Source organism: Protopterus annectens, chromosome 13.part0 (assembly GCF_019279795.1).
Source record: "Protopterus annectens isolate FY-2018-M chromosome 13.part0, PAN1.0, whole genome shotgun sequence".
NCBI lineage: Eukaryota > Metazoa > Chordata > Ceratodontiformes > Protopteridae > Protopterus > Protopterus annectens.
Genome location: NC_056747.1, coordinates 658,228,828 through 658,253,461, shown reverse-complemented (window position 1 = coordinate 658,253,461; position 24,634 = coordinate 658,228,828). Strand labels below are relative to the sequence as shown.

Below are 24,634 nucleotides of genomic sequence, written 5' to 3'. Positions count from 1 at the left end.
GAATCTCCAAACTCTGGATCCCACACAGTTTGGTTTTGTGAAGGGTAGATCATGCCTGCTTAACCTGGTCAACTTGTTTGAATCAGTCACCAGAGCTATGGATGATGGCAAGGTGGTTCAGACAACCTACGTTATTCTGGCCAAAGTCTTTGATACTATTCCCCACTCAGGAATCATAGAAAAACTCACTAAGCTAGGCATCAACCCCTATATTACTAGGTGGGTTGCAAACTGGCTCACAGATAGAACCCACAGTGTGAAAGTAGCTGACTCCAAGTCAGACTGCTGACCTGTCACGAGTGGAGTCCCACAGGTTTCAGCCCTGGGTCCTCTCCTGTTTGGTATCTACTTCTCTGTAGTCCATACACTCTGTCAGACAAAGTTGACAGATGAATGAAAGTTGGGAGTTATTATTAACTCCCCAAGTGATGTTGACATCCTACAGAAAGACCTCATTGAGACCAACGACTGGCGTCAGAACCATGGCCTTAAGCTCAATGCCAAAAAATGTGTCGTCAACCCCTTTGGAAAAAACCCGGTTCCCATGAATTACCACATCAATGATAGTCCACTGAACACAGAAGGCATTATAAGAGATCTGGGAACTTAGGTTGACAGCAACCTCTCTTTTGACCACCACATTGCCACTGTGGTCAGAAAGTCCTTTTATGGGGCACATCTCATTACTAAGGGTTTTGCATCCAGGAAGAAAGAGGTCATTGTCTCCCTCTACTCTTCCCTCATTAGGCAAATCATCGAGTACAATGCCCCATTTGGCATGTACCTCACTAGACACCTGCAACAACTGGAGAGGCCACAAAAGTACCTCACAAAGAGGATCCTAGGCCTTAAATACTTGTCCTATATGGGCAGACTCAAAAAACTCCAACTATTTCCTGTCTCATATCGCCTACTTAGAGCCGATCTCTGCTTGGCTCACAAAGCTATGTCTGACCCAGCTCTGTTAGAAATGCTACATTTAAAGAAATCCCAATCCCTCTGCACCACACGCTCCAGAGACCTTAACCTCATTACCACAATCAACAGAACAAGCTAGAGGGACAGGTTCATAACCCAGAGACTACCCATGCTATGGAACAGACTTCCCATACATGTCAAACAGAGCACTTCACTGGCCCTCTTCAAGAGAAATCTTGATGAATGGATGGGAAATAGAAAATTCACCCTGGAGATCACTCCAGTGGCTTTACTCGACAGAGGCACTGGGAATTAAGGTCAGGTGGCACAATGCCAGGGTAATCCTATGGGCTAGGCTTGTAAAGGCTCCAGGGCCATTAGCCTAGTACACACCTATGAACCTATGAACTACTGGTATCTTCAGAAGATGATCATCATTTTGCTTTGTCCTAGTCTGCATTATTTCTGTTAACAATGCTGCTTCATAATGTGTTAAATGTTTCTCACATTATTATTGCATATATCACTTCCTGTGAAGTAGCATACATCGACAGGAACAGTTTTCTATTTGTTCTGTTGTGTATGTCCTGCACTATATGTATAACTTTTTGAAAAAGAATATCGCAAGGATTTTTCTGAACAATCAAAAAAATCTTCAGTTAACATTTTAGAGTAGCAAACATACAGTTTTTTCATTTAACATTAAACTTGAATGATCCCATACAGCATATTTTCAGGATATTCTGTTTTAACATAGGGATTATGGTATAAAAGAGTAGAGTGGCACTGTTTTATTGTGGAATATACAATTTCAAATACCTGCAAAAGACAAAGCACCCAGTGAGAGGTGCTGTTATCGCAGAACTGTGTGGTTGTCTGTCCTGTTCTTTACCTCTGTGACCTCTGGCTTGTTGACCCAGCCATAAAATCTGTTACCAGGACAAAAACTGTTAAACTGGTTCAGCCACTTACCCTGCATTTTCCTAGGTAACCCTGATACAAATGAGTAACACAGTCACAACAGCAGTCCTGGATAGGGGCTGCAGGGTGATTAGGAAATGTTTGCTTTTAATAATTTGTAAATAGTTCCTTAAAGGAACACATTGGAATAATTATGTATGTATATAGAGATAGTGCATTTCAAACTCTTGATGATTGTCCATAGTGGTTACAGATTAATGAAAGAAATATATTACTAGCATTTTTAATTATGCTTGTTATATTGCAGATGAACATTTTACTCTGGACACTTCTGTCATAGCCCACAGATCAAGTTTTAGTTTATGATTCAGTTCAGTGTAGTTTGTCTTTGCAACCGGGCAACACTTGGCGTCTCTGTGTTAATAAAGTATAGTTAAACATGTTTAGACAAGGAAGGAGGCAGGTTGCCAGTGCATAAAGATCTCTGCTCCATGCCATAACATAGGTGAGAATGGCTGTGTGACAACAAGCACAGAGAGCTAAGCCTGGTAAGCAAATCTGGCAATGGTTATATGACACGGATCAGAAGCAAATCAGGTCAGAGCTGGTCCATTTCTCCATCCTTCAATTATTTACAGTTACATTGTTCAAGAGATGCTAGTGGTGTAAGAGCTGTATTTTAAAAGGTATTATTTATTTCAATCAATGTTATTTTTATTTCCTTACAATAATGGCATTATTTTCTGTATTCCTACTTTTCCCCACACCATTCAGTAGTGGGGAATTATAATCATAAACATAAGTGTTTCTCTTTGTTAGAGTGAGATTCTGGTCCTAATTCTGAATTTTAGAAGTTTTTAAGTTGATGTTTCTGATGTGTGGACTTGTTAAACATACTCGTGAGGCATTTCTCGTTTATCACCATAAACATATTCTTCCTGTCTTAATTCAAGATTGGTTATAAAGACATTTATAGTTGCACAGTTGGTCATGTTTAATGACTTGAATGATGATTGCATTTTTTTAAATTGAGAAAAGTATAAATACAGCTCTGTGAAATATAGACATTATGATCTCGTTGCTGATACAGATATGTGCATTACAGCAATCACTATGGCTTTGTTCATTTTAGATACAGTTAACTAATTAATGCAAGGCCTTTAAATATTTACATTTTATAGTAATTAGTTTGGTATCTTATGTTTACTTTTTGCTTTTATTTGTAGCAGTTTAGTAACTGATTTAGACCACACATTATTTTGCATTACTCAAGAAGCATTCATCTGTGATTTATCTTACATTTATGTTAATTGCACTATATGCGGTAATTGGTACTGTGATGTCAAACACAAAAACAAGAATTCTAGGTTAGTTAGATTTTTTTTTTCAGATTAATCAGTCTAACTTCCCTATTAGTCTACCCTTCGTTCAAAGGAAATATACCCAAAATGCCTTATACCTGTGTCCATTCTTGCAGAAGCCTATGCTGATGTCCCATTATACATAAGTGAAGCTAGATGCCTCAGATCTAACTGGTGTTTTAACTGATGTTGTGTGTGTCTCCTGAATATAGGGTACTTTGGGAGGGGTATATAATTCCTGGTGATCTGGCTTTTATTTTTTGGTTCCCATTGCATCTGTCCATCATCAGCCTTGTCCTTGAACCATGTCATGATTATCTGCTCCACCTTCCCTGACACCTGCGTGCCTTACCCCTTAAGAATGGGATCTTACAAAACAGCAGTATCCAAACTGCAGGCAATCAGAGGAAGTGTGAGCAGAAGAACAGGGCACCCCATATGGTACCATCCTGACCACTGTGAAAGTTTTTTTTTGTATGCCCCACCCACTGTTCTAGATAGTTTCCACTATGTATTACATATGCACACATCTCTGGACTAGTGCCTTTGGTCTCCAGAAATAACTCCAAGACCTTGACTGTAAATCCTGCTCCCTCCACTAAATAGCTAAGCTAACAAAATGTTACTCAGCCCTATCCTGAGCCAAATCCTCAGGAACTAGATTTGCTAATGGAATCCAGGCTGCCTAGGTTGCAAAAATGGGGTCTATATTAATTCATCAAATGGCTATTCAGTGAATATTTAGAGATGCCGCTCTTCATTGAATGGCAAATTTTAACTAGGGCAAACCAGTGGTTGGCCACTGTCTGGAATTTGCCCTTTTTCCCACTATAGTGCAGTCTTGAAGTTGGTATATTTAGTTGGGGGGGGGGGCACAGCCCACCACCTTGGCAGGTTTTACATTTTTATTTATTTTTTTTGCAGTTGCTTGGTTGGCCAATTGCTTGTTTGCCCTACTTAAAATTTGCCATTTGATGGAGTGGCTTCACTAAATAGGTGTTTGACAAATGGCTATTCACTGAATAGCCATTCTACGAAATAAACATAGACCCGCAAAAAATGGCCCCATATTAGCTCTATGCTACAGAGAAATATGAAGTTACACAGGGAAACAGAAAAAAAATCATTTTGAACAAATAGATTACAAGAAGAACAAAACATCTGTATAAGCTAAACTTATTCCTAGCTATTTTCATAAATACTGAGACCTAAACAGAGAATGCCTGAATTTCCAGACATCCCAGGAAGAGGCAAGTCAAAGATCAAAACTTACAGGTCACAAGCTGTAAGGCAGTTCTTTTTTTGCCTTCTCTTCTCCTGTCCCTTCATTCATTGACCTATCTGACTTGTACCTTTTCCATACATAAACCACCTATGCAAAGAAACAGAGCCTCATATCCACCTGCCAATGAACCTAGCTAGCTAATCTTCTAAGTGTACTTTTACCACCCTAGCCTATTTGTCTAGGAAAAGTTACAGCTCTTGTAATCATAGGGCATAACTACTGCTGTTTTATACATTTGCTATTACATTTCTCATCTTATGCATAAGTTTTAAACTTCATATACTTTTTTCCCAACAAAACTTTTATGGATACATAATGTTATTCAACTTACTACATACTGTACAAACTGTGCAATCTACATGCATGGTGCACAGTTTTCAATATCCATCAGTGACCAGGCAGTGATTCTATTTACTCTTACTGACATTCCATGTCTCCCTTCTATTCTGAATACAATCTGCTATGGTCTACAACTGGCGATTAGAATCTGTCTTTCATATAGTTCTCACATAAATTAAGCCCCTCATCCCCTGCAGGCTGCACCCCACACATTTATTTCTTTTATCATTTACCCTGTGTCTTTTTTGGTGTTTCACTTTGCCCTATAACCTATTTCCCTCTAATCTCATATCATACTAAACTGAATATATTTTAAACTATATACAGACCGACTATTTATACATGGTTCAGTCTAGATTTCCTTACCTCATCTTTCCGTATTTCTTTGTGTTTGAGTTTCTTATCCCTTTTTCCATTATTCCCTCTTTTTAGTTACTTGATATATTTGTGCCCTGCCAGGATAGTGTGTAGTACTCAGTCATCAGTCCGAACGTGTTCTTTTTTTATTACTTCTGTTGTAGCTTTCAGTTCCTCAAAGCTTGTTTTTTGCCACTAACATAACTAAAGCTATAAGGCCTTTAATATACTGTGTTTTATGACTGGCAAGCCAAACTAAAAGCATGTTCTCCTTGGTAAGTAATACCTCTTCTGTAATATAAATTGTCAGTTTCTGTAATCCTTCCTTATACTTTCAGACTGTCATGTTCTAAGAATATATATGCCCATGTCCCTCTCTCTCCTTTCCACACTTCCAACAAATCCCATCAGTATAGGGAAACATTCTTTGTACCGCAGCTGGTATGAAAACATATTTGTGCAAGCACTTCCATCCACTTCTCCTGTCTCCTTTATTTCCTTCAACCCCTCATAAGCCTTCAGAACGATCTTTTTTCCCTTAGATTGTTATATTCTACCTTTTGTAATACACTGCACCACTTTTGGTTGCATTTTTCCTCTGTTTGTTACTCTGTTGTTTTCTCTTCCTGTCATTAGCCATCTGTACAGCAGTTGTTGTAATTAAGCACGTCTCGCGTCTTCAGTTCTTACAGTCTCTCCCCACTTTTATCTGCTCGCAGTATTTAAGTGTGCTAGTTGTTTTGCCTGTACAGGCATGCTGCCTTCATTCTTTTCCCCAGCTTCTGTCATGTATCCTATCAGCAGTAGTTACCCTTTCCGTTCCTTAACTCGCCTGCTTTTTATTATTTGCGTTAACATCTATTTGAAGTGTCCCTTTGCTGACTCTCCTATATTACTGTTAGCCCCAGAACCTCGCCAACTTCTCCTTGCATGTTTTTCCCTTTGTTTAGTAACAATTTCTATTTTGCCTTGTATGTATCATCCTGAAGCAGGTGTACAAGCCTTTGCTGAGTAGCCTGATAATACTCCATCAAATCAGGCAAAGACTACCCTCCCTGCTCGTGTGGGAGCTGTAAATAGTCTCATCTCACTCTAGCCGTCTGCCTTCCCAAATAAACTCCATTAACTCCTTGTTTATATTTTTCCATATGTCTTCAACTGGAGTACAGAAGTTCATTTGTCCTACATACAGTATTAAGGGAACCACAAAGATTTTTATAGTCTGAATAATACTGCCTCTTTCCATGAACATCAACCCCATTGTCTTATTTTGGTTAGAATTCTCTGTCTTATTTCCTTCCACATCTCCCTTATTGCCTGCCTTGAGTTCCTTGCTAACCAGATCCCTAGATATCTCATTTTTTGATGTTTCCATAGGAAGGGGAAGTTCTGTACCAAGTCATATGTGGGCTCATAATTCACTGCTATACACTTTTTGGGAAATGTTCTCCCTCCTGCATTCCTACTCACTACCCCATGTCCATCACTGGGTCTATCAACCACCTTCTTAACTTCCCAGAACTAACTCTATAGGGCTGGAGTTGACATGGAACGTGAGAGCTGAGGGTCTGCCATTCATTTCCACAGTGGGAGGGGGGTCATTTTATGCCCTAACCCTGTTACTTCCCCATTTCCTTTTGGTCTCTTGTGGTACATCTGAGGGCTGGGTGTGCAATGTGCATGTGAAGCACATCTCCCCTCCTCTGAGCAGCTCAGCCTTGTCTCTACACTATTTCCCCTTTGGAACAGGCCTCCTAGTGTGACACCCCAGCTCCAAAGTGATCATCGGAAGAGATGTCCACAGAATCCCCACTCACCAGGGATTGAAATGCCCATCTCTCCCTGCCACTGCATCAGATGCCCAAACCCCTAATCGAACCTGGCCCGTCTGAGCTGTAGTCTGGGCTTTATTGCTCTCCACCACTGGTGTAGTTTGCTGTAGACATTGTTTTGCAAGTGATTACCTTGTATCCTGATAATTTTTGACAATTTCCTAGTATCTTGTATGTCTTACATATCTCTACCTCTGGTTGTGTTGTCTACAAAATTATGCTGCAACTCTTGTGTCTGTTCTTTATTTAACCTCCTTCTGCCTTATGCAGTTATTTTACTTTCTCCTCTGTCAATTTATATCTTTTTTTCTTGGTTTCTTCCACATATCTTGGATCTTAGCATTCACTTATATTTTTTATTCTTTCTTTGCATTTGTTCCACTTTCCCTGTACCTTGGCTGCCTCAGTCTGAAATACATCTAAATTATTTTTTATAACTTTATCCATCCAATCCCTGAATTCCTTTCTTTTACAAAAATAAGTTGGAAAGTGTCAGCGTCATTCCCTGTACTGGTGCATGATCCAAAACAATTATTGGGTGAGTTATAAAGGCTTGGACAAGCTGTTGTGTTCTTTCTTTATATAGCCACTGTCTAACTATGCCCATGTACATTGTCTGTCTAACAGGTATACCCTCCCCTTGTGCCAAATACCTGAGATTTATCCATTTGACCAAATGTTTGAAAGTATGCATGTGGAAATCTTCCCTTCCCTTGCATTTTCCATTGTCTTGAACCTTCTGGTATACATGTCATAATTGTTACTGCCTTTCCAGTCCTCTGCTATTATTAGCATTCCTTGCTGGCATGACAATATTCTTCCTAATAACCCTGCGATTTCTTGCTTCTTTGCCCTTAGGTCGAAGTGACCAATGTATTTTTTTTTCTCTTCAATACCAATTAGTACCCATGTATCTTCTGTCCTTATCTTCTAATACCTCCTCTAACTGAAACAGTGCATTTGTCTTTATTAACATTGTAACTCCCGTTTTCTCTGATTTATCAGCTCTTTACGATACTTTTCCCTCCTACATTCTGTTATAAAGTTCTCATGGTCTGCAGCACTGAGATGTGTTTCTTGTGGCTATTTATCCCACACCTTTATTTACATAGGCCCTAATTCTGTATGGTTTCTGTCTCTCAGCTAAGCCATTCACAATCCAAGTCATCACGTTAATAATTAGCTGTGCATGATCTGTTCTCCTGAAAGCTTTATTCGTAGATCTGTCTCTGTAGAGACACTTTCTTTCCCCTTTGTATCTCCCAGCACTGACCTTCCTTCATTTCCCCTATTGCTTGTAGCTCTTTTTGCATTTTGTTATTCCTACTACAACTTCTATCGTTCTTTATCAGAGCTACTTCTGTCTTGGCACTGTCCTCAAAGTATTTGTCTTTAATACATAACAACAGACCATTGCTCACAACCCAACAATCTTCCTTTTGTCTCCCTTTTATTCCTTCCCTCAGTAACTCTTTCTCTTGAAATTTTACATTCTTTGTCTTGTTTCGTTTCTCTTTTTTGACCATTAGTTTATCTAATTCTTTATTTCTCTACTGCCTCTTTGTTGTCTGTAATCTGGTATAGTGTTACTTCCATCGTTACCTTCCTATTGCTTTTATCTTCATCTTGTATTTATTTGATCTTTTCACCCACTTTAGGTGTCTTTCCATTTTCCTACTTATCATTATCCATTTTCTCCCTTTACCACTCACACCTTCCCCTGCTTTCCTATCTTACCCCCTGTATTTCCCCTTTTCACAGTTTTGTAGGGCATTCTCCTTTTGTTTTTGTAGTGAGGAGTAAGACCACCACTCCCATTCATATTGACCCAGAGTATTACTTCTCCACGAAGCCTATCCTCATTCTCCTTTTGTTTTTATAGTGAGGAGTAAGACCACCACTCCCATTCATATTGACCCAGAGTATTACTTCTCCATGAAGCCTATCCTCATTCTCCTTTTGTTTTTGTAGTGAGGAGTAAGACCACCACTCCCATTCATATTGACCCAGAGTATTACTTCTCCACGAAGCCTATCCTCATTCTCCTTTTGTTTTTGTAGTGAGGAGTAAGACCACCACTCCCATTCATATTGACCCAGAGTATTACTTCTCCACGAAGCCTATCCTCATTCTCCTTTTGTTTTTGTAGTGAGGAGTAAGACCACCACTCCCATTCATATTGACCCAGAGTATTACTTCTCCACGAAGCCTATCCTCATTCTCCTTTTGTTTTTGTAGTGAGGAGTAAGACCACCACTCCCATTCATATTGACCCAGAGTATTACTTCTCCAATTTCCCCTTTTCACAGTTTTGTAGGGCATTCTCCTTTTGTTTTTGTAGTGAGGAGTAAGACCACCACTCCCATTCATATTGACCCAGAGTATTACTTCTCCACGAAGCCTATCCTCATTCTCCTTTTGTTTTTGTAGTGAGGAGTAAGACCACCACTCCCATTCATATTGACCCAGAGTATTACTTCTCCACGAAGCCTATCCTCATTCTCCTTTTGTTTTTATAGTGAGGAGTAAGACCACCACTCCCATTCATATTGACCCAGAGTATTACTTCTCCAAGAAGCCTATCCTTTATTTTCTCTGTTTTCCTTCCCACCTTTGAATTGGCTGGTTGTGTCTTTGTCATATATATTTTGATTATCCCATTGGTTTGTGCTTCTGTACACTCAGAAATCTCAGCATGTTGATGGTCTTCCTCTTCTTTTGCCGGTAATTTCTTTAAAACCCCACCTACATTTCCTCCTAATTTCCTGTTGTATATTAACACCTTTTCATAGTGTTCTTGATTGGTTTAACCCTTGTCTGTTATACCTGTGGGAGTGCCTGATGTGTATTGTCCTTCCCTCTGCATATCTCTTTCATTTGTTACTCATTGGCACAACATGTCCCCCACCCTTATTTTTCTTGCCCTTGTTTCAAATTTATTCCTGCTCATGCACTTGCTTTTTCCATTTGCCAGCAGTCCATCCCAATCTTTTAAAGCATTTTGATCCATACACCTCTGTTTTTTTTTTAAGAAAATGAACATGCATACTTAATTTTTTATCCACAGTCCACAGTATCCTATCTCTTTGTTATCCATACAACCATTTGTTCATGCAGGACCTAGTCATATATCAGTTTTATTTCTCCAGATTAAGTAGCATATTTATTTATTTTTTTAAACAAGAAACATGTTTATTAAGTTATCATGTATGACATAGGCCATGTTACATTTATATAAATGACAATAAACCATAGTGATACACTCTCAGTTGCAAACATTATACATCACTTTTAACATATCCAATCATTGCTAGTCAGCCATTACATAGCTCATTCAAATCCTGCCTTCTTTTAACCTCGTTCCTCCTCTGCATGTATGGATCCCACAATTCCCATTTTTCCTATGTAATTTGCTCCTACCCTTTTCTAAAGATCCCAGTTCCAATTATTTTAACTCTGCTACTATCAATGCTATTTCTAGTAAAGTTGGTTTAGATTTTGATTTTCATTTTATGGTAATTGCTTTTTTTGGCAGTCATCATAATTAGAGTCAGCAAGACCTTACTATGTCTAGGCAATTCCAAGTTTGAATCAAAGCTCAAAAAAGTAATTTTCCTAGTCACTCCAACTTGCTCTCCCAGCGTCTCTGACAGAGCAGTCTGTAGGGAATCTTTGAAGTCTGACAACCCTTACACTCCTAGAAAATATGGTCCCAGTTACCTCTTTCTGCACATTTGCTGTCTACCTAAGGAAAATGTCTTTGAAGTCTGCTTGGTGTATACAAATACCTATGTAAGCACTTCCAGACAAAGATACAAAATCATCAATTTTTTTTACATATTTGGGAGACATACATATATCCCCCATTGTTTCTTTGTGAATTGCTTATCTAATCTCTCTTCCCAGTCCTTCCTTAACCTCCTCTGATTGATTCTTATTGTTATCATGCAATGTTTTACATGTTCTACTTCCTTAATGACAACTTTTCTAGATTCTACTAAAAACTCCACCAGTGCTGGTCTTTCATTTAGGACCCCCTTATTTCTTTCTCTGTGCCTATACTCTGATATCACCTCATGATATGGAAGGCAATCTTTAACCTGCAGTCCAAATTAGGTCTTGGCATCTTCCCATTCTATTACCTTTCCCTCTCTAGTTATTTGCTCCCAACACCTTGGTTCCTTTGCCAGTTTTCTCCAATATATTCCCATCCCCCTTACCTATTATCTGTATCCCTGATTGCAGTCATCCCTATTGGTAGAATCTCCTTTCTCCATTCCTGTGTTGGCTTAGTTCTTAGAAGATCTAAGTAGCATATTTAATTTTGTTCATTTTTGTGTACCTGGTGTCCATTTTACAGACCAGCTCCATAAGTCCCTTGTTGACTCTTTAAGTTGCTCTTTATTGTAGCTTATTAATGCTTCATAACTTTTCTGCTTTCTAAACCTTACTCTTCTTCTTCTGCCCTGTCTTCCTACTGTTCAACATTTTTTGCCAGTTCCAAGACACTCTTAGAGTGCACTCATCTCTTTTTCCTTCTATACCCGTTTCCTATTAAACATAGTAAAGAGCGTTGGCGGAAAAATTTCCCTCAATCCTTTTGCCACTTTCTGTATCCTGCGATCTTCTCCGTGGCGTTTTCTTTCATGACCTTCCCTCAGATTCAGCTCTGCTTTTCTTCTGTTTAACTCATTCATAGCCATCTCAGGATCAAGGTATATCTTGTGCCAGTGGAGTAAAATGCCCACACTATCGCTGGATATATAAGCTTAAATCCCAACTTCCCCTCTCTGGCTAGTCAGATTGCCGGGTTACAGGCATTCTGAGTATTTTAGGTTTGCAGTGAATAATCAACAATGTTCTAGCTGATTCCACTTTTATTATGTTGCCCCTCATCCATAATTTTGTTAAAATTTATTTTTTCTGATAATATGAACTAAACTTCACCACTATGGCACATGGCTGTTTTTTGTTCTTGCTGCCAGTGTGTTCTTGTTGTGTATTCTCCCTGTTTGGATATCATATTTGGGTAAATCTGTTCATTTACTTAGCCAGTCTTCTCAAACGTTTATGCAGTCTTTTCCTTCTACTTGTTCTGGGACTGCTGAGAGATTCTATAGCTTGGTTAGTTCTGCTTGTAGCTCCTCATATTTCATCGCCTGCTCTATTTTCCATTTAAACTGTCTGTCTCCTGCAGCTACATGATGGTGGCTGAGTAGCTATAGAGACCTTCTTTGATTTCTCCCATCTTTGTATCATTGATTGCAATGTAATTAACCATAGCACCACAAAAGCCGTGGTGGTGCAGCGGTAACATTGTTGCCTCACAGCAAGAGGTTCTCCCATTCGATTCTTGGCTGGAGCGCCTTCTGTGTGGAGTCTGCATGCCCTCCCCACAGTCAAGTGGCATTCAAAAGACATACGTAGAATGGGCGTGCCTTTGCTGAAGGTTGGGCGTCAAGCTGGCACCTCGGTACCCGTAAAAAATCTACTGCCAATCATTAGTGGACCGGAGTTCCGCTGTGGTGACCCCTAACCGGGAAAAGCCAAAAGAAAAAGAACAACAACCACAAATCTTTAAATATCTTTTCATATACTTTGTCTGTTTTAGCTTCTGCAGATGTAGAAGCACTGCCATATGTCCTTTTCTGCCATATGCTCCCACTTTTTCCACCTTCACACTCTCCCTTTTTCTTCTCTTATTTTTACAAACCATCCTCTGTTTTTTTCCAAACTTTGTTTCCAAACTTTTTTCTTATAGTTTCCTCTGACATAACAGAATATTGTCTGTTTCTCACTTAACATAGTTTGACACTGCCTTTAGTTGCTGTTTTAAGAATGCCAGATCATGAACTCTACTATCAGCTGTTCATCTGCCTGACACCATATTGGATGTCCACTTTGTAAACTTTTTTATATGTTGCACAAAATAGGTTACAAATTCCCACATCTTTTCATGCTACTGAAAAGCAGAAATACTGTAGATTAAATCACATATTTTAATTCATCTGCTGCATGTTTTGCAAGTTGTAAGTGCAGTTCACATATCTGTTACATTTTGCCTCAGAAAACAATGTCATATTTATTCTCTGACATCACACTGTTAATGAATGTCTTATGTACTCTCCACTGTGGCAGAAATACTTTCTATTTTAATTCTAGTTTTCTAAGGTGATTAAAAGATCATAAGCTAACTGCCACGGAACAACTCTGTACTTTCAGGTTTTCCTTTCCAGCAGAAGCATTTAGATCCTTAGCAACTTTCCATGCTTTATGTAGATAATAACATCTTAAACCATCACACTACTATTCATTTTTTTTCCTTCCATCTGGTTGAAACTGACATTTCTCTAATGTTTCCAGAATTTAAAATCTGTCTCACTTTTTCATCTGCATTTACTCTTTCAGTATGGATCACAGCATGTAGGCTTTCTTATTGTATGCTCGTAGTCAGACTTATTGAAAAGCTTTTATGCTAGCTCACTCAGCACCAATATGCATAGATATCAAGAACCTCCTAATATTTGAAAAGTCATTATTCACTTGGTTTTTATCACCACTCTGAAAGTAAGCTAAACAATGTTTTTAAAAAAAGTATTCAGGCCAGATCATGGTGTGTATATTTCAACTTCCCAGGAATTGGGTTTATGTTTACAACATACTTCAACTGGCTGGGCCAGCTTTTACCAAATAATATGGCAGGCTCTTCCAATGATGTTTCAGTTTTACCATGTTTGAAATCATCAGCTTGCAGACAGTATTAAAAAAATCCTCAGACATTTTGTATATGCCATTATCAGTTCCAAGCATGTTTGCAGGCCTTGTTTCCTAAATATTAGCAGCTGAGCCACCTCCATGAAACAGTGTAATTACAAGACGACAGCATGTGGGGAGCTCAATCCAAAGTGTGCTTTTTGGGGAGTGGGGATGACAGTCAGCAGCATGCTGAATCATGCATTCCATTTCCAGATGAGACCCTGTGGCAACATTCAATGGTTCTTCTGTGGGCTACCTTTCATTTTTCCGAATGACCAAAGTCCAAGTCTTCATCTGCTAGCTTGAGGTCAAGTAATACCCTACCCACCTGACATGTCCTTAAGACTCAGGAAAGTGATGCCATTGATAGTTCTACACAGCGTCATCAGAGGTGAACTTTTTCACTATCCAAACTGCTTTTGGTACATGACACATGTCCAGCAGCTGATTTGTGTGAGTAATATATCCAGAGCTATCCTAAGTGGCCCATCACTTGCATTTACATTACTTCTGAGCAGGTACATCTGTTGTTTCCATAGCAAACTTTTCTCTCGGTGTCTGTGGCTCAACAAATAGCACACTCACCTTTGATACTGGAAGACCAGATGAGTGTGGGTCCTATTCTAACACCAGATACTTGTATTCATTTTCCAGTACTGCACTTCAGTGAAGCATAAGAGGGGTCCTGCACTCCTGAGTTTGCTGTCCTTTGGATGAGACATTAAACCAAGGTCCCATCTTGCGTTACTGATGGTAGATCAGATGGATATAAAAGATCCCATGGTACCTATTGAAAGGAGTATGGAAAGTTCCTTGATACCCTAGCCAGTTTCTACAAGTCAATATGAATACCGCCTCAGTTTTCCCTTAAAAATTAGAGACTGGCCTAGTGGGACTAACCTGATCAACAAAGTGAAAAAAATATTGTAAAATTAAGTATCATCCTGTACTCATTTCCTTGCCTTAAAAGCAGAATAGGATCCTCAAGTCCTTGTTCCTGGACAAACTATTTGTTTGTAGCTATTGGTCATCCCTTCTGCTGTAGATAGTCTGCATGAGGTTGGTGCAAATTTAGAAATATGATCTTTACTGGAAAAATTGTCAGGATATAAGACTTCCTATCTGCCTTCCAAGGAGGCTCTGGACTTTGAAAAGAACTCGGGAGATGAGAGTTTATTGTTTTACTCTTTAACTGCATATTCACCCTGTTTATGAATACATCTTTGAAGCCTGCTGAGAAATTAATTTGTTCTGTTTTTTAAGAGAATTGTTTTACTTAGATAACTCCCCATCTGTTACATTCCATGTGGTAGTGGGTCATCTTCAGTTCAAATCTAATAACAAAGTTCTTGCCTTTCTGTGTCTGTGCGTATGGCCCACAAATGCACAGCCATTGTTTTTTAACACATTCTTCTCCTAAGCCCTTTGCAGAAAGGTCATGACACATTCCTGACACATATTCCTGACTCTGCATCGGATTCAGTGCCATTTTGAGTGAGTTTATTTTGAAAAGGCTACACTGCTTCTGAAGAGTGATACTCTGCCGATTCATTTCTGACCTAAATGAGGGCACACATTTCTGTTCTTTTAACCACCAAGGTAAATTAGTTGATGCTTCTGGTTAATTTTTACCTAAATGCGAACGTACATTTCTGTCTGAATTAACAACAAGCATACCTCTCAACTGTTTAGATTTTCTCAGAATGTCGAGGTTTTTGCCACATACTTTGGTCTGTTTCTCATAAAAATTGTGGTTTTCTGATAAATCATTAGCAAAATCATTGAGGGTTGAAGTCAGAAAATAATGATAGGCATTTAAGTTTCATATTTCATACCCTTCAAAACCCATGCTAATGCAAAACCCGTTATTCTATCAACTTTCTAAGTCTGTAAGAGCAATATTTAAAACTTATCCATATTTTTGGGCATTTATCCCCCATTAGTTATTGTTTTGTCCAGATCTCTTGCTCTAAGAGGTTGATAGGTATGCCACCAAGACAAATTCATTTATTTTCTCTTTGTTCTCCCTTGAGTCCCTTTGGTTAAACAAAGGGAAAATCCCACAGATTACAAGCTATTGGCTTGAACCTTTTCATTATACCCAGAATCTTAAGACATACTGTAGCAGCAGATGCATTCCTTAAGTACCAGTAGGGTTTAAGATCATACCCATATCCAGATTATGGGTTAACAAGAAGTCTGTCATTCCAGAATGAGGCAGACTTTATTTCAGATTATTTAGGAGCATTCAGAATTTAGCTGCTTGTTGCAAGCAATCAGATTCACTGGGCCCATCTTTAGAGTAACCCAGAGCATACCTTATCAAATGCAAGACCCAATTTCAACCATTTTGGTGGGAGCCCCTGGCTGACCCACTATCTACCACTGCACCCCCCCCTCCACTTGCTTACTGCTTGGATTTAAGACATTTTCAGATTAGGTATCAGGTATATATGCTATTGCTGTGAATTAAAAATATAACAATGTGTTATTTGTTAGTTTATATTTTTTATAATAAGAAATGCTAAAACATTGATAATCCACTGTACTTTTTGATTACCCTTAGATCCAACATCTCCTGTAATTCACCTCTTTGGGTCTGCATAACTCACTCAGGCACACTGTAAGGGCTGTCTGATGGATCACTGTGGCCCTCTGTCTATTTCATTACCTTACCAGTAAACATGTCCCCAAATCCCTGCAGTAAGATGCAGATCTCCGGAACCTGGGAAGGACATAACTGCACCCCCTTGTCTCTTCTCCCCAATGTATTTGTTTAAGTTTTCTTGTATTTTCTGCCTTACTCTCCTTCTTCTGCCATGCCCAGCAATTGCATATGGTGTAAATACTTTGTTTCATGTATATACCTCTCTCCACTGAAATCTGTTATAAAATGTTCTGATAGTGCAGAAATATGTCTTACCTGTTTTATTGAGTGAATTCTTGTATCATGTCTACTTATGATTTTGTTCATTGATTTTTTGTACTGTCCTAACTTGTACCTCTCTGCATGTTTGCACTTACATTACCACTGTTGCAGTGATACTGGTTAAAGATTGTTGTTTTTTCTGGCTTTATTTCTGCCATGCTGAGCCTGAAAATGGTCTGGGTGGATCGGTGCTCTGTCTTGGTCAGCAAGCTTTAAATGAATGAATTAATTAATAAATGAATGGATAAATAAACAAGCCATCTTTGTAAGTTGTGTGTGCTACACACTGCAGTGTCTTTGGGATGTGCTGCAGACAGCATCAATGAGGGCAGGCTACAAAGAAACAGGCTCATTTTGAAACACAAAACCTAGTAAAATATCAGTCCTCAGCTTTTGCCTCCCATGCCCAGTGTCCTCAGATGCCAGGAAGTACTGGATAGATGAGTAAGTGGGCCGCTCTTAATGGTTGAGAGAAGACTGGGAACCTAAAAAGAGCACAACAGTTTTCCAACCTCCATCTTACATCTTAACTTCATATTATTCCTTTCTTCCTTCATGGGATTCCAGTCACTTCATGCACTCCATCAGAATGATTAGACTGCCTTATCCAGTTAACTGTCGCACCTTGCTCCAGTAAGTGGGTTCCCACAAAGCCTTATAAATTGTTCAGTTTCCTCAGAATGCTCAGCAATAATAAAAGTAATGATCTCAGGCCTCTGCTTCTAAATGGTATTGTTCACGTACTGCCTCATCTATAACTATTTCTGAAAGTTTACTTTATTTATTTAATTATTTCATAAACTGGGTAAGTGGACTGGTGCATGAAGATTGTTTCTAGTCATAGGTTCATAGGTTCATAGGTAGGTACTAGGCTATCCGCCCTGGGGCCTATACAAGCCTAGCCAAAAAAGGTAACCTGGCTTTCACCACCCAAGAAAATTATTTTCCTGTACCCCTGTCAAGCAGAACCACAGAAGTGATCCCCGGGGTGAATTTCCTATCTCCCATCCAATCATCAAGATTTTTCTTGAAGAGTGCTAATGTGGAGCTCTGTTTGACATAGATAGGTAGTTTGTTCCAGAGTATGGGAAGTCTCTGAGATAGGAATCTATCCCTCCAGCATATGCTGTTTATTGTGGTGACAAGGTTTAGGTCCCTAGAGAGTGTAGCTCGGAGGGATTGGGATTTCTTTAAGTGGAGCATGTCCAACAGCTTTGGGTTTGACATAGCTTTGTATGTTAGGCAGAGATCACCTCTGAGTAGGTGATATGTGACGGAGTAAAGCTGGAGTTTTTTGAGACGGTCTGTGTAAGGCATCTGTCTGAGGCTAGTAATCCTCTTTGTGAGGTATTTTTGCGGCCTTTCCAGTTGTTGTAGATGTCTTGTGAGGTACATACCAAAAGGGGCATTGTACTCTATAATGGGTCTAATGAGTGATGAGTAGAGGGGAACAATGACCTCTTTTTTTCTCGATGAGAAACCTTTTGTGATGAGGTGTGCCACGTAGAAGGATTTCCTGACCACTTTGGTGATGTGATTATCAAAGGAGAGACTACTGTCCACCTGTGTCTCAAGGTCTCTTATCACACATTTGGTGTTAAGTAGACTACCGCCTATGTGGTAGTTCATGGGTACAGAGTTTTTACCAAAGGGGATGACAATGCACTTTTTGGCATTGAGCTTGAGACCATGTCTTTGACACCAGGCATCTGTCTCAGTGAGGCCCTTTTGTAGGATGTCCACATTGTTAGGAGTTTGCAGTCATCTGCAAATTTAGTTAGCCAAAGACCTTCTTTGGTAGCCTGTACGTCAGAGAAGTAGATACCAAACAGGAGAGGACCCAGGACTGAACCCTGTGGTACTCCACTTGTCACTGGTCTGAAGTCTGATTTGGAGTCTGCTACTTTCACAGTGTGGGTTCTGTCAGTAAGCCAGTTGACAACCCATCTTGTGACATAGGGATTTATACCTAGTTTAGTGAGTTTATCTATAATTCCAGAGTGGGGGATGGTGTTGAACGCCTTGGTGAGATCTAGATAGGCTGTGTGAACCACCTTACCCTCATCTATGGCTTTGGTGACTACTTCAAAGAAGTCTATCAGGTTTAGGAGACATGATCTGCCTTTTACAAACCCAAACTGTGTGGGGTCCAGAGTTTGGAGATCTCCAATGTCTTTGTTTATGAGTTCCATGATGATACATTCCATGGCCTTGCAGACGAGGCTCATCAGGCTAATGGGGCGGTAGTTCCCGGGGTCTGTTGTGGCCCCCCCTTTGAGAAGTGGGATAACTGTCACAGTGCGCCATTCAATGGGCACAAAGCCGGAGGTGAGGCTATGACTGAACATGGTACTTAGGTGGGGTGCTAGTTCATTCTGTAGTTCATGTAGAAGGCAGCCTGGGATGTTGTCAGGTCCCATGGATGCTGTGTTCTTGGCTTTGGTGAGTGAGGTTTTTACCTGTGCAGCCGTGATTACAGGAACTTTGCATTCTTCTGGTATAAAGATGGGCCCTTTAGAGGGTGAGAAGGGGGTAAAGTTAGCACTGAACCTATCTGCCAGGATGTTGGCAATATCAGTTGGTTCTGTATATTTAGTGTCATTGTGCTGTAACTCAGGTAACAAGGGTGATGGTAAGGATTCAAAGCAGGGAAAATTTAGAGTAGTCACTAAGCATAGCTCTGAACCTTCTATTTCAAAAATGAGGAAGACTAGCTTTCATAATGTGGAACAAATGGGCAAAGTGTGGAACACATACTCATGGCTTACTAACAACTTCAACCAGGAAGGTCATACGATGGTTAAAATATTCTGCTTTTACTTATAAAAAGGTCTTTTAATGAAATAATATGATTCATTTGTATTGACCATGAATATCAGTTAAAAAACCTCTAACACTAAATGTGTGACAGACCCTTTTAATGTTGAACTTCGAGGAACATGAACATTTTAAGACCCCAAATGAGGTACGTTCCTCGTAATGAGGTACACTTGAGAGATATGTGACTAAGAATATTTTGGCAGCTGAGAGGAAGTCAGAATGCCTGAAGGAAACCAGTACAGAGATGTAGGGATAACTCACAGTTTGTTCAGATTTCCATAATACACCTCCCCCAGAAATTCTCTCCAATCCGGTCCAACCGTGTTCTAGCTTTAAGTTTCTGTTTGTGCCACTGTTTTGTATGTGACTCTGAAACTGTAATACCCATGCAGCGTTCCGCACAATCCGGAGGACTTGGCTGCTCAGCTACAGAGATGTAGGGATAACTCACAGTTTGTTCAGATTTCCATAATATACCTCCCCCAGAAATTCTCTCCAATCCGGTCCAACCGTGTTCTAGCTTTAAGTTTCTGTTTGTGCCACTGTTTTGTATGTGACTCTGAAACTGTAATACCCATGTAGCGTAATTACTTATTACAGATAGATCTTATTACAGTTAGATCTACACAAACCCACAGCAAAGAAAAAAAAAAAAAAGAAATACAAACATTCCTTCTAGTGGCACACTAACCAGGCTGTCAGATGTATGACACGCCTCACTCTCCCACCAGCCTCAACCTTTTAGTTCCCATTTCTGTGCCCTGCCCCCAATCCTCCTTTAACATGTGATATTTTATTAAAAAAAAAAACGCCTTTCTTTTTTTAGCAAACAGTTGCTACGGTTTATACCTGTGTACATGGAGCATTTCAGCTGTCATGTTTTAGTTAAAAAAGAAAAAAAAATATTTTTAATCTGTAGCAAACTGCTTGCTACAGTTTATACTCTGCCAGCATGGAGCACTACAGCACTCAGATTTTAAAAGATTTTTTTTTACTTTCAAACTGTAGCAAACTGTTTACTACAATGTAGCAAGCAGTTGCTACAGTTTATACCACATAAGGAGAACCACAGCACTCAGGTTTGACTGCAAATACAATACAGGCTTTTAAAAGCCAGTATTACATTAAAGAGCAATTGAGATCAGCTAATTGCACCCCTAACCCTTTGTAACCATGGCTATTGCCACTCTCTCTCTCTGCTCTAGCAACATTACTGGACTATTCCACAATTATTTCTTGTAATTATATTCTATAGCAATCAATCAGTCATAAACTCCATATCAGCAAGAGATGGAAAAGAAGACATAGTACCTCTCTGTCAGTCTCCAAGTAAAGTCTGGTCTTACCTTCTAAGGCAGTAACTGGGGTGGTATACAAAACTAGACTGCTAATCCAACTAAGTTTTCGACTGAAAATCTTGATAAGCACTAAGCAACAGCAACTCATTACTGTGGGATTGTGAGCATCTAACACTGTCAGCCATACATGAGGCATAAAGTTTCTGTTACTAATAATACTGGAGTAGCAACTAGCACAATTCATGAGGCTTTGTTTATTCTACTAACAAGACTGTAACTCTGTAGCTACTGCTGAAGCAGGGCTACCAATAGGAAAATGCAAGAAAATCTTTGGCTCATGTCAGGCATAATGATCCTGTTATCAAACCTTGAACTGTCCGGACTCTTACAGAATGTCCAGATTTTTGCCTCATATTTTTGATTTGTTCCTCATGAAATGTGTTTTTTTTCTAGTAAAGCAGTTGGGATTGAATTCACTAAATAATGACAGACATTTGAGTTACAAGACTTTGTAGCCTTCAGAAAATGCAGGTTAACATAAAATCTTTTATTGTAGCGACTTCCTAGGTTTATAAGAATGATATTTAAAATGCGTCCCTATTTTTGGGCCTTTGTTCTCCCATTATTTGTTGGCTTTGTCCAGATGTCTTGTTTTAAGAGGTTGAGAGGTATGCCTGTTTTAGCCATGTGTGGGGTGCCCTGAGGGAGCATGACCCGATTAAGCTTAATAGGTCCAATTGGCCTAAGACTGGCCTTTTTTTCCCTGCAGTTATGTCATGTCATGCTATGCAGTTGTGCTCAGAGGCACCTATGACCCTATTATACCATCTGTTTTGAATTACACTGGTCTATTGTAGACCATATATATCCTGAGATACTCATGACATATTTTTTATGTGTAGTGCATTACGTTTTTAGCTGATATTTTAAACTTGCTGGTTTATCTAGTCTGCCCAAAATCATATATGTTTCCGTGAGACCATGAGACATCACCATTTCACAGTCAGAATGAAACAAAGACTAATCTACATATTCTGTACAAAAATCACAAATGTATCAGGGACAGTCTGCTACAATTTGTGTGTTCATTTGTGAAACCCCATCGCCAATGCAATTTGTTGAATATAATATTCTGTTTGTATGGCAAAAAGGGAATGTTAAGATGTTTTCCAGTTGCCTCATGCACCAGCAGATGTCAGCAATGAGCAACACTGCAATAGACTGAATAAAAGGGAATGTAAATCTGAATGAGTCAGGAGTGCATAAATTAGTTAAAAAAAATCTAAGAAATGTTGTGACATCATGCTGCTTGTGTTACTTGGCAACAACACTCTCCAGTTTCACACACTGCTATAAAAAGCTGCTGAAATGAAGAACAAACCTTCACTAGAGTTGTAATAAAAATAATTTTAGCCTTTAAATAACTTCTAGCTCAATTACTGGAACTGATACCACCTTCTCCCTGACTGTCAGTTCTGCAAGGTACACTGTGGTCACCATGCCCTGGAATAAAACCAGTGATTACAAGAAGAATGCTACATAACCTAAAAACATGTAAGTACTTCATAGATCATATAAGGAGGGGCTGATTTCTCCTCCGTGGAATCCCACCTATCCCTTATAAGCATTCATGTTTGCAACTTGTGCCAGATGAATGCAAGACTTTTTAAAGTGTTTTGCAGCTCATACGAAACAAATTTAACTAAAAGAGTTGGGCTGTTAGCATCCAAGCAAGAAACGTTTGAATTATTTGCACAGTGAACATGCCAACACCTGCTACTGATTCACATTAAAATTTATTTATTTTTGTCTGAATGTGTTACATTAAAGTTGCTTCCTTTTTATTAATCATATGATTGTGTAATGTGTAACAAAGAAAAAGACTTCTGCCTCATGAAGAATAGTGGTGAATCATATGTTTTATATATATATATATATATATATATATATATATATATATATATATATATATATGTGTGTGTGTATGTGTGTGTGTGTGTGTTTGTGTGTGTTTGGAAAGAGTCGCAGCAGCTAACTACACCTAGAGGGAAATAAACTGCACTATAATTGTATGATAACATAATAATTCTATCTGGGGCAGCCAAAACCATCATGAAACATTAACCATATTTGCTTATTGGCAGAATGTGCTCATCAGACACCCCACCAAATATGCTGATTTGACTTCCCAAAGGGTACTGTTTCAGCTGAGAACTTTTTACTATGTTTTTTTCTCGTGAAATCCATTACATATTTAACAGTACAGCTTTTCTTTTCCTTTCTTTTTTCTTTCTCTTTATGACTATATTGTCTTCCAGAGGTGTTTCCACATACTTTTATGGAAGGCAGCATCCAAGGAATGATTGCTGGTCCTTGGGTATCAAAAGCAATGTATCTTGGCCTGCTGAATAGTCACCTGTCACCACCAGACACTGGTGGCATGGAAAAAGAGCAAAGACCAAGTAAAGGTCTCATTACAGACACTCATGTAACATCATTTCAGGAAGTATCCTTACGATAACACAGCCAAAGAGATAAGGCTCATCCAAATGTCAAACTCCTACTCTCCATCATGCTTATACAGGGATTTATGGTAGGACTGTATTCTGACAAGAACATGCAAGGCTGCACCTTATCTTATATAGGTCAGTTCTGGACTAGTCATTCACCAGTGGCCAGCATTTCATTCTAAAAATGCTTCTTTGAGAAATATTATACTCATTTTCTGTTTATCAGGCTGGCCTGTTTGTGTCCCCCTCTCACATTACTTAATTTTGCGGTAGTGCCATTGGTACTCTTTTGGCCAGTACCAGACAAGCCTTGACCACTCATTCCCATGATTTCCTGTCCCTGTGTCTTCCAGTACCCAAGCTGTTATTCAAACTTAGACTTCTGGGTTACACTTAGGGGTTTATTAGACCACTAAGCACCTAAAACTGAAAAGGGCCTAGAAGTGCATTGTAGTAAGTCCCATTCCACCATCTTACTCATGTGCTAAACCTAACCGCATATATAACCTTACACATTATGTTACTAAATACCCTTTCGCTAACAATACCACTACACAAGGCAAACTAAAATCTACACTACAAAAAATAAATTCAGCCATATATGATTCACTCAAACTGACTACTCACTCATTTGTGCATACTCTATTACACCCCAAAAATCTTTCTACCAAATGTGTATAGATAGATAGGATAGATATATATATATATATATATATATATATATATATATATATATATATATATATATAAACTTTCTCATGTGTCTAGAAAATGATAATCATGTCCTTAAGGAATTTTCCCCATTTAAAATTTTCTTCTTTGGAAAGGATATAACATTTGTTTTTTTTTCAAAAATAGGGAACTATACCAGTATTGAAGGAAAAGGTGATATTGCTGTATCTTACGGGAAATGCAATGGATATTTCATAGACCTTGAGAAATCTGGGCATAAGTCATCACAGCCAGGTTATCCTTAATGTGGAATTTCCTGAAGCCAATTATCCTTTGAAAGAAGGATCTCAGAAAACTTAAAGCATGTGGCAAGCTCAAATAACCACTCAGTGGTTGGCAGTAAGGTGGTTTATTGAATACAATAAGTACCATAGTGTTGGAAAAAAGTGCTCCAAATGATTAGTTACCTTTTAGGGGGTCTTAAACTTGCTCCCCTGTAGTCATAATAGTGGGCCTTCATTTCCACTTATTTCTCCCGATGAGACTATTTATTAATGCAAGAAATATTTAGGGCTAGCCACCAGATATTGCTGTTTTCACCTTGTACACTGGTCATATCTTTATTAGTACACTCAC

The 24,634-nt window shown here is 39.0% G+C and overlaps 1 protein-coding gene across 4 annotated transcripts in view; it reads left to right on the top strand.

Moving 5' to 3' along the window:
- Positions 1–2,300: 2,300 nt before the first annotated feature.
- LOC122788354 overlaps positions 2,301–24,634 on the top strand; it is a 396,817-nt gene continuing 374,483 nt past the window's right edge. For 2 of the 4 annotated variants that reach the window (XM_044055429.1, XM_044055426.1), the window contains exon 1: positions 2,301–2,436. The gene's annotated coding sequence lies outside the window, so the exon portion shown is untranslated. The other 2 variants (XM_044055427.1, XM_044055428.1) reach the window with 2 other exon arrangements.